This window comes from Gossypium raimondii, chromosome 5 (assembly GCF_025698545.1).
Source record: "Gossypium raimondii isolate GPD5lz chromosome 5, ASM2569854v1, whole genome shotgun sequence".
Lineage (NCBI taxonomy): Eukaryota > Viridiplantae > Streptophyta > Magnoliopsida > Malvales > Malvaceae > Gossypium > Gossypium raimondii.
The window spans coordinates 29,100,184-29,112,021 of NC_068569.1; the positions used below are offsets into that span (position 1 = coordinate 29,100,184).

The following is an 11,838-nucleotide window of genomic DNA, read 5'->3' on the forward strand; positions in this document are numbered from 1 at the left end:
TTTATTTCTAATTTGAACTTTCTTTAGTGTTTTGAAATTTAGTCATTTTTATTGTTAGATAGTTAAATAGTGTAATCACCCCTTGAATATGAATTGTCGTACTATAATATTTAGTGAGTAGTTAGCTAGACTTCTTGTTTGCATGCATCTTTATTGTTAATCACCTTATCACCAGAACTCTTTTGGGTTTGATACTTGGAATATTCGAAGTGTTCCATTCTAACACTAAAAAAATACACAAGCATACACCTCTATATTTATAATTATATTTGTGTTGATTCATAGCCTCGACGAATGCACACTAGGGTGCCATTAATATGATTTATAAATTTAATTTTTAAACATTATAATATGCTAGAATAGCTCAGTTAGTTAGAGCATGTGGCTATTAACCACAAGGTCGGAGGTTCAAACCCTCCTTCTAGTGAAATTAATTTTATTTTTGATTTGATTCCTCTTTAGTGTTTCAACGTTGCTCTTTTTTTCACTTTTATTGTTAATATTATTTTTAATTTTTTCCCTCTTTCTAGAAAATTAAAAATTATTTCTAATTTGTACCATTTTTAATGTTTTGGTGTTGCTATTTCTCTTTTATTTTTAATAATAATTTTTGGCCATTTATTTTTCCTTTATTTTTGCAAGTATAGTAGTTCCTTCCCCAGGTTCACAAGAAAAGTAGGAAGGCAGACATCATAGTAGGAACCTATAATGGTCGAGTAAACACAAAATAATGATGTGACATTAGTATTTATAACCCCTCTCAACCACACAATATTCATCGTCAATGTTGGTCTATTCTGTAGGCCTTATCTTCACAAGTACTTGTTATTAGTATGTCGGTTCACAATTTTTCTAGCAAAATCAATTTTATTTCTAATTTGAACTTTATTTACTATTTCACATTGCCTTTTCTCTTTTATTTTAATATTTTTTTGTCATTTATTTTCCCTTTCATTTTGCAAGTATAACAATTCCTCATTCTTCAGGTTTACAAGTAAAAAAGGAAGGTAAACATCATAGTAGAAACCTATAATGGTCGGGTAAACACAGAAAAATGATGTGACATTAGTATTGATAACCCATCTCCACCACACTATAGTCACTGTCGATGTTGGTTTATTTTGTAAGTCTTACCTTCACAAGTACTTGTTATTGGCATGTTGATTCACAATCTTTCTAGCGAAATTTATTTTATTTCTAATTTGAACTTCTTTTACTGTTTTGAAATTTTGTCCTTTTTAATGTTATAATTGTATTTGTGTTGGTTCATAGCCTTGGCACACGCACGTCGGGGCGCCGTCAATATGCTTTATAAATTTAATTATGAAACATTATAATATGCTAGAATAGCTTAGTTTCTTAGAGCATGTGGCTATTAACCACAACATTGGAGGTTGAAACCCTTTTTCTAGCAAAATTAATTTTATTTCTAATTTGGACCCTCTTTAGTGTTTCAAGGTTACTCTTTCTTTCACTTTTATTACTAAAATTGTTTTTATTTTTTGCCCTCTTTCTACAAAAATTAATTTTTATTTTTAATTTGAACCCTCTTCAGTATTTTGGTGTTGCTATTTCTCTTTTACTTTTTGTAAGGCCATGAAAATAGGTCTAGTAGTTTCAGGTAAGTTTACCGGATTCTGACTGAAAATTGGGAATTAATCGGGTTAATTAGCGATTTATATTCTTAATTAGTTAGCTTAATTTCATCTAAAAATCAGTAAATAGTATCTCGAAAATAAAATTTTTTTAGAAAAATTAATTTTATGGTTTTAAATAATTTTTGGGTAAAAATAAATATTTTGGGCTAAATTGGAACTTAAAAAATAATTTAAAATGGAGGTTTAATTGGGTGATGTAAAATATTAATTAAATGGGACTAATTTTTAGAAAAAAGGGAAAATGTGTAAGAGGTTTTATAGCAAATAAATCATATTTTCGGAATTTCGGAGGGAAATGAGCAAATTGTAAAATAAGAGAAAAGGGGGAGTGGCCTGATGGAAAATTCCCCAAAAATTGAAAATCAGGTGGGGGTTTTCAGTTTTAAAAACTCTGCAACCACCTCACTTTTCATTCATTTTTCTCCCGATTTGAGAGCTTTTTCTCTCTTTTTTTGTTCATAAAACAAATATCAGAGAGCATATCTAAACATTTTCTCTCCCAAAATTCTCTCTAAAATCTCTCGAAATAATTTTCAAAGTTGGGCAAAAAGTCATCCAAATTTCTTCAAGCATTTTGATTTAAAGTTCCAAATCAATTATTTGAGTTCAATTGAAGGTAATCCCATCTCTAAACCTATTTTTGTGTTGATTTCAATCATAATTTGTTAATTAAAGTGATTATAATGGATTTTCAACTTTAATTTCTTCTTTCTTGAACTTGAGGATCAACAATGGTGGATCTTTAATTTTGAGTTGGAATCCAAATATTAATGGATGTCTAAGCTCAAAATAGGTCTAATAAGAGGTTTTCAATATTAAACCAAAAGATCAAACACGTTTTGTGGATCAATTTTGAGAAATTCGAATTTGATCAAGAGCATGGATGACTTTTCTAGAAAATTATGAAAGGGATTAAATGATGAAATTAACACTTAGAACACATGTTATTGGACTAGGAATGAATACTAGAAGTGGTTTGAGGTGCTAAAAAGGGAGATTAGTTGAGGAATTCCATATTTCTGCTTAGTTGTGCAACATCGGTAAGGTAGTTTAGAGCAATGGTTTAGACTCGTATACTTTATCAAATTATGTGCTTCTTGTTGCTATTGTCAGTTTGTAATGCATACTTTGTCTCTGTTAAAGCTCCACATCAACAAGAGGAACGTGCAAATTAGAATTGAAACTCAAACTTGCTTGTTGTTTAAACATATTTTTGCTTAAGGAGTTAAGTGTGAATGTGAGTGATTTAAAGTGCAATTTGGTAAATTGGCCTGATTATGTGTTAAATTAAAGGTTTAATTGGTGTTATTAATGACTTAATTGCTTATTGTATGGTTGGATTTGCAAAAATAGGTTTATTTTTATAAAAGAGCAAGATGACAATTGGTTTGGTAAGTTGTGTATTATGCTTTTAGCATGATTAAATTGTATGGAATAAATTGATATTTGGAGCATGAATTGATGTTTGGTTGAAAATTTGATAAAGGTGTTCTAATTGGTATATGAATGTTAGGAAAATGATATTTGTTATGCTTAATTTTATTGATGTTAAAATTACTAAGCAACATGCTTTTACTTGCATTTTAACATCCTAAATTAAGTGATTAAACAACAAATTTTATGCCTTGCATGTATGATTATATTGACAACATTTGTAACGCCCTGAATTATTTAACTTTGTTTTTTTTTTAAATTTTGTCATAAGTGAGTATTTGCTTCAGTGGCTAAGTGTTTTGTGTATGTATTTGAGGTCTTAGGTTTAAGTCTTACTTTTGAAAAATATGTTATTGTTGGTCTTAACCTTATCCCTCTTAGGTGGGCTTATGTTATATTTTTGGTAAGCTCATCTCAAAATGAACCTGTTGGTTCGAGTGGTAAGGTGTTAGCTTGTTGAGGGTCTCGTATTCGAATTCTTGCGTGAGTGTAGATGGTAAATTTTGCTTCGGTTGGCTGATAAGAGGTTCGGTGAGACTGAAAGTCTGTGGTAGTTGGATGAGGTTAGTGGGTCAGATTCTATGGGATTATGGTTGGTTAGTGGGGAGTTGGGATGCTAATAGGATTTTATTTTTTTTGAATTAAATAATTTTTATTTTTAATTTCCCAAAAGTACTCCTCCTCTTGTTTTGACTTTTTCTTCTCTGTTCTTTCCCTCTTCTCTACAAAATTCCTTTTCTTCTTCTTTGATTCTATTTACGAATCATCTGTTCAATCGTTGCAACTTGGATTTTCGGGTTCTTCAATCGGCTTGGTAAGTAGAGCTTCGCTTATCTTTAACGATCAGTATTTTGGGTTGCTAGCAATGTTTTTGTAGCTTTTAATAAGTGGGTTCTGCGTTTAGAAGGTTGTGAAGCAAGGAATTATGGTCCAATAGCCTAATCTGTGATACTGGTTTTCTATTTGTCAGCCTAAAACGATTGGATTTTATTTCCAGGCATCGTTTTGGAATAATTTTGTTTGAGTTTTGTAAATGTTTACTGAAATTGGTCTTTGGAATGTTGTTTTCAGGGTTCGGTGCTCTTAGGGTTGATTTTGTATAAAAAACGAACCAGGTGTGTAACAAAAACACGAGAAATCGAGTTTTGACGAAAGCTGAAAAACTGGCCTATCGACACTACACGGTCGTGTGACGGGCGAGTGTGTGGCCATGTGGGTTACATGGCCTAGGCTGATTTAGGCATGTGGGCCACACACGGGACAACCACACAAGCGTGTGGGCCCAAAATTTTGAAATTTTTCCTAGGGTCACATATGTTGTTTCGATCGTCTATGGGGCTTCCGTAGGGCAGATAAGGGTAAAACAAACCCTAATGCATGATATCTGTAATTCTTATAGACTAATTTGAGCATTTAGAAATTGATATGTATGATTTGACTGATTCGTAATATCATGTATGTTATCTGTATATAAGCATGCGAGACATGTTAATTCTGTTATATCGGTTATATGTTATTCGTATCTATGTCTGGGGTAGGATTTGTATATGTGGAGGAAATGTTCTATGAGGCAACATTTCACCGATATATTGGCAGCTTGACTGCAACTATTCTGATGAGTGTCGTAAAGACACTATGTGGTGTGTTGGGATGGGTAGGTATTTTAAACCCCACATGGTGTGTTGGGATGGTCAAAGATGGTGTGTAGAGGATGGGGGTAGGATTTTGTAAATCTTTATGTTTCGATAATTCGATTCTGTTAAGGACTTATGTCCTCTTCTATTTTGATATATTGAGAAATCTAAGTTTGTGTGCATGAATGTCTCTGTTAAGTTACCCACTGAGTTTTTAAAAAATCACATCTATTTGTCTTTTCTGTTCAGGTAATCCTTAAGCATAGGCGAGTTGGTGCAATGGAGGTTTAGCGGTGACCACTAGTCCGAAAATCATTTTTAACTAGTAAAATTTTGAATTATCAGGTTTTTCTAAGAGTTTTGTATTTTTGGGACTCTCTGGACTGTTTGTTTATAATTTTGGTTTTGGATACGTTTTGACTTTTTTAAACTGCTACGTTTGGAAAACAACATTTTTACGCAACAAATGTTTTTGAAAATACAAGTTCGGATTTAAAAAATAACAACTTTCAAACTTCTGCTCTAAATGCTACATTTTACTTAAAAAGACAAACAATTGACGATTTTAGAAAAGAGTTTAATAATACATTTTCCTAAAACGTGGACTTCTATAGTAACAATTAACACAAGAAATTTCAACCTAAGATTGATTTCAAAACCCTTCTTCGTAACATTCCCAAATTTAGCCAGAACGTCTAGGCTGGGTTTAGGGTGTTACATTTAGTGGTATCAGAGTCAAGTTACAAAACTCAGGCTGTGAATTTTGGGTTCAAAATTGAATTTGTAAACGATTTTCAAACAAGATAGTTTTTTAGGAGTGAAGTATGTGGTACACCGAGTCTTTGACGTTGATCCTGTAAGTACTTCTGAACTTAGAAATGTTGTAGTTAAAATTGTCTGAAATTATACTGAATTAGTTAGAGACTAAAAATTCTGAAAGATTTCTGAAACTTCTGATAAAATTCTGAAGCATAAAACATCTGCTAATAAACACTAGAACTGATGCATAAAATTTTGAAATGTAGACAAAACTTTGAAACAATGAGCGCTCGTGGAACATGTGGTCTAGTGGGAGCCGTAAGGGGACTTGAGCAGAGTCTTCCTCTTTGGACAATATGCCAAATTTGGGTACGAGCGAGACACTAGTTTCACCTACTACTAAGACTGGATCTCAGAGCCGTTCAACTTGGGACAACGTACTGTCCCAAGCCATGTTGAGAGTTTTCAAAAGTACCACTAGACCCCATTATGGATCTAAGGGCCGTGGTTCGGTAACTGAACAAATCTGGTCCAATAAAGTTGAACTGTTTAGGGGTGTCACTGGAGTCACCCCTAACGTGGCTGATTACTATTTGGAGACCATTGAGAGAATAATGAATGACATCGACTACACTTCTGAGCAGAAACTGAAGGGTGCAGTTTATTTGATTCGCGATGAGGCATACTAATGGTGGTTAGCGGTTGAGGATGGTACTTAATCGGATCATCTTAGTTGGGAGTATTTTAAGACTTCCTTCCAAAGGAAGTATGTGGTAGTTATTTATATGGATGCTCGCAAATGTGAGTTCATGAATCTCACGCAATGGGATAGGACTATGGCCGAGTATGAGGCCGAATTTCTGAGTTTGATCTGCTATGCTCGAGGGGTGGTGGCATCTGAGTACAAAAAGTGTGTCTGTTTTAAGGATAGTTTGAGGGACAATTTGAGGGATTTGATTGCTCTGTAGATGGAGCGAGAGTTCGCCGTTTTGGTGGACAAGACGAATATCACCAAAAAGGTTAAGCGTGTGGAGCGGCAGAATAGGGATCATGAAAGAAGAAAGAATATGAGGGATTTGGAGCCCTCTAATTCTAGTCAAAGGCCTAAAGAACTGGTCAGACCTGATGGGCCTATTGGAGTGAGAGTCTTAATTGCTTCTACTGGGGTTCAACCATGCAACGACTGTGGTGGTCGCCATGCGGGCGAGTGTTGGAGGAGATTGATGGAATGTTTGCATTGTGGGTCAATTGAGCATCGTATTAGTGAGTGCCCACAACAATCTGATCAGATGTAAGCTTTAGTTTTGGGTTTTGTTCAGCTACAGTGGGCAGTACAGCAGCCGCTTAGGGGTCATGGTCTGACCAGGGGTGGTAATGGTTTAGGCAGAAGACAGAGAGCACTGGGCAAAGGTGCTAATTAGACTGAGGTGATGCAACCTGCACTAGTTTATTCTGCTTGATGCCGAGAGGATAGAGATGCCCCTGATGTGATTACAGGTACATTCCTTATTTTTGATGCCCTTTATACTGCTTTGATAGATATATGGCCAACACACTCGTATGTAGCTAGTTCTGCCTCTAAAAACTTGGGGATTACTGTTGAGAATACTTTTGGTGAGATTTTTGTACTAAGTCTATTGGGTCAATCTGTTCGAGTAAATAGACTGTATAGGAATGTACTGCTGGAAGTTCATGGGGTTGTGTTTCCGGTAAATCTGATGGAGTTATCATTTGGGGAATTCGATATGATTCTGGGAATGGATTGACTGGTAGAGGACCGAGTTAGTTTGGATTGCACAACTAAAAGGGTAGTTCTAAGAAACGAGGACGATGTGGAAGTTGTGAAACGTATCTAACCTTCGTAAGTGTTTTAGTGGCCGGGGGCTCTTCTTTCAAGAGTATCAGAACTGTGAGGGAATTTTTGGATATATTTTCTATTGAGTTATCAGGTTTACCTTCGAATCGAGAAGTTGATATTGACATTGAGCTTCTACCCGGTATAGCTCCGGTGTCCATCGCTCCTTGTTGAATGGCACCGAAGGAGCTTATGGAGCTTAAGGCTCAGTTTCAAGAGCTTCTAGATTGTGGGTTCATTCATCCTAGTGTGTCTCTATGGGGGCACCAGTTTTGTTTCTGAAGAAAAAAGATGGTACCATGAGAATGTGTATTGACTACTGATAGTTGAACAAGTTAACCATGGAGAATAAGTACCCACTTTCGAGGATTAACTATCTGTTTGATCAGTTTCGCTGGGCTTCAGTATTCTCAAAGATAGATTTTTGTTCCGAGTATCATTAACATAGGGTTAAGGATGTTGATATTCATAAAACAATTTTTAGGACTCGTTATGGGCACTATGAGTTCCTACTCATGCTCTTTGGTTTGACGAATACTCCGGCTGCATTCATGGATATGATGAATTGGGTTTTCTAGTCGTATTTCGATCAGTTCATCATAGTCTTTATCGATGATATTCTAGTATACTCTAAGACTGAGGATGAACATGATGAGCATCTTAGAGTAGTGCTTCAGACACTGTGTGAGAAACAACTTTATGCTAAGTTAAGCAAGTGTGAGTTTTGGTTACGGGAAGTAACTTTTCTTGGGCACGTGGTTTCTGCTAAGGGGATCTGAGTTGATCCTAGAAAGATTGAGGTTGTACTTGATTGGAAATAAACTAAGAATGTTTTTGAGATCCACAGTTTTTTGGGTCTTGAGTTTTAGTATCGGAGGTTTGTTGAGGGGTTTTCGTTAATTGCAGCTGCTCTAACTAAGTTTCTACACAAGAATGTTCCTTTTGTCTAGACTGATGCGTAACAATCGAGTTTTGGGAAGCTCAAATCTATTTTGACTCAGGCTCTTGTTATAGTATAGCCTAAACCTAATAAGAATTTTGTGGTTTATAGTGATGCGTCGCACATCGATTTGGGATGTCTACTGATGCAAGATGATAATGTAACGGTCTGTTTTTAGTGAAATCAAAATAGTAGTTTCGGGACCAAAAATCTGAAGTAAAAAATTTATTTAAATATTATTTTAATATCTACAACATGATAATACGATAGTATAAAAATTTCGCTAAGATATTTTAACGTTTACATGTTCAATTTGTGAAAAAGGACTAAATCGCGTAAAGTGAGAAAGTTGTGTTCTATTAGCTAAAGGTATTAAATAGCTATAGAACTTTAAAGTGGAGGTCCTTATATGGTAATTAGACCATTAAATGAGTTAGTGGATGTGCATGGTTTGGTAAATATGAAATTATTAAGGTTAGGTAAGGGTAATTTGGTAAAAAGAATGCTTTGGGATTTATAGCAACAAAAAAATTAATTTGGTAAATAAACAAAAAAATTTAAAGCTACCATCTTTATTCATATTCCCCAACCTAAATTTATAGCAACAAAGAAGGCTTTGGGAGCTTGAAACTTTTGGTTAATAAATCTCTTGCATGTAAGTGATTTTTAAGCCCATTTTTGATGATTTTTATGTTTTCGGAATCGTTGTAGCTTAATCTAGCTAAATAGGGAACTGGTTTGTGATATGATGGAAAGTCTAGGGCTTTTACATGAGAGCATTTTAGTTTTTCTTGAAGTTTAATGGAAGAAAATGAACCATTGTTGTTAAATAAACAACTTTTGTTAAGTGAGTTTTGATGAAATTGTTAATTAGGGTTTAATTGAGAAATATGAGAATAATGTGTTAAATGTGTGAATTTGTGGAATATATGGGCTACAATAAGCACATATAAAATTCAACTAGGCTTGGGTGTAGTGAAATTGCATGAATTTCATTTTACGAGCCTAGGGACTAAATTGTAAAGAAGTCAAATATTTAGGGGCAAACTGGTAATTTTGTCATAACATGAAATTGGATTGAATTGAATAGAATAATGATTAAATGAGTTAAATTTGATTATATAGATCAAGAAAAATGACATACAGAATTAGATCGAGGGAAAGAAAAAGTTATCGATTAAACGATCGTTTTTCATCGTACGAGTTTGAGGTAAGTTCGTATGTTAATAAGAATTAAATTATACGTTTTTTAAATGATTTATTATAATTGTAATGATATGACTCTGCGAAAATACTCAACAAAGATTAGACGATTTATGGATTGAATCCTGGTTGAACCTTAGGAATATATAGGATACAAATGACATGTCATTAGGGGTTACCGTGTTTTGGGTGTTGGTCTCGTATGCCCTACCAGTGGCTGATTTTTCGGCATGTGTTGCAGTTACTTTACAGCTTGTGTGAGCAGCACCATGTAGCCACGTCTTGACTGACAGCTTGTGTGAGCAGACCCAGTTATGGCTCGAGAGTGAGCTTCGATATGAGTTATATGATAGAGGTGGTTTTGACTACGTATTGGCACTTAGTGTGCTAGATACCCGAGTATCCGATAGTATTCCAAGTGGTTTAACGGACACAATGATGATACACGGTTATACAAGTTCAATACGAACTAGTATAGGTATTGTAACGCCCCAAAATTTTTAATTTCGATATTGTGAAAATATTATACAAATATCTGTCTGCTTTAGTGGTTATGTGTTCTGGGTGTGTTTGGGAGGTCCCAAGTTCGAGCCTTCGCTTGGTCAAATTTTGGTATTTTGAATGGATTGGGCCTTACTCTTGTTTAGTAGGCTTTTATTTGATTGTTGGGTAAATTACATCAGAATGGGCCTGTTGGTCTGGTGGTTAAATGGTGTGTTATTATGGTGGAGGTCTTGTGTTTGAATCCCTATGCAGGCAAGAGTATTATTTTTTTTGCTCAGATTTTGGGATAGAGTTGTGTAATAGGGGGATTCTGAGTAGTGGATGTGTAGTGGGAATTAGGGGAGAAGATTAAGGGATTTTGGGGGTTATCAGGATTTTATTTTCAAATTTTGACTCTCTTTTCCAAAAAAATTATGTCGTTTATTCTTCTCCTTCTCCTCTTGCCAAAATTCTCTGAGTTTTTACATCCTCCTCTTCTTCTTTTTTCTTCTTGATTTTTCCCTAATTCATTTATTTTCCTTCGTTTTCACACGCGGTTAGTGCTTGCTTAGTTTTGGTAAATGTTTCTCTTCGTTTCTGTCATGAATATCTTAGCAACTGAACTGGTACTTTTTTTCTTCTACGATTTGGGCATAGGGAGAGGCTCGGACTGGTGAATTCAGTGTTCTCGTCTTAACAATAGTTAAATGGAGGGTTATCGTTGGTGGTAAGTTGGGTTTCTGTTCGTTCTTGGTTGTCAATTCGCTTGTAAATTTGTTAAATTGATGTTTAGTAGCTTGATTATAGGATTTGGAGTGCTCGGGGACTGTTTTAGCATAAAAAAAACTAGGTGTGTACCCGAAACGCAAAAAAAAAATTCGACGAAAAGCCAAATTTTGTTGTTTTTTGGATAGCAGCAGTAGGCTAGCTTTGAAAAATTACAATAATTTGTGAAAATCAAATTAGAGGATGAAAAAAATATGGAATTAAATCTTATTGAGTCTAGTTTCTAATAGAAGAAACGGTGTAAGTAATGGAATTGTAAATCGTGAGGTATAATAAACTTTGTGAGACAAGGTCAGAATGAATTTGGGTTCCATTGTTTTGATTTTGGAAAATCATCAAAAATTGGAGAAAAATAATTAGGGGTTAAAATTTACATATTTAAATTACTAATGAGTCTATTTTCAATAGAATAAAATGGAAACATCATCCAAATTTTGTACTAAGAGATAATTAATTTTTAGCAAAGAAGGGTCAAAGCTGTTAGACAGCAGAACAGGGGTAAGTTTGAAGATTTTACTATAATAGGGGTAAGTTTGAAGATTTTACTATAGTTATTGGTTGAACCAAAAATTCTGAAAATTTTATGGTAGAAAGGTATTTGAGCCTAGTTTCAAAGACATCAAGCGGATCTTAATTCAAAATTCTATAGCTCAAGATATAAATAATTTTGTAATAGTGACTCAAGTAGGCAGCTTTGAAGGAATATATAAGTAAATAGTGAAAACATATATGAATAATTAAATAGCATGGTTTACATTAAAATTGGATCATATGGCCAAGGCCAATTTAGGCCGAGTGGGCCACATGGGCATGTGAGCCCATTTTTTGAAAAGTTCTGTAACGTTGCACGGGTCACCCAAGTCGATTGTGGACCTACTGTAGGGTCGGTAACCTTTACTTAGACCCCTATATGTGTGATCTGTCTGTCTGATTTCTATACCGAGCATGACTTATGATATCTGAATGTATGTACTATTAATTGCATAATGGCATGACATATTTTGTATGTTGCATTGTATTGGGGTGGATTGATGATATTTGGATGAAGTGTTTGAAGGGCTATTAAGCTCGTTATCTCGACAACCA

The 11,838-nt window shown here is 34.6% G+C and overlaps 1 non-coding gene across 1 annotated transcript; it reads left to right on the forward strand.

Moving 5' to 3' along the window:
• The first annotated feature begins 353 nt into the window (after positions 1 to 353).
• Positions 354 to 427, forward strand: TRNAN-AUU (transfer RNA asparagine (anticodon AUU)). Its single transcript has one exon. It is a non-coding gene; the product is annotated as a tRNA-Asn (tRNA).
• Positions 428 to 11,838: the final 11,411 nt, after the last annotated feature.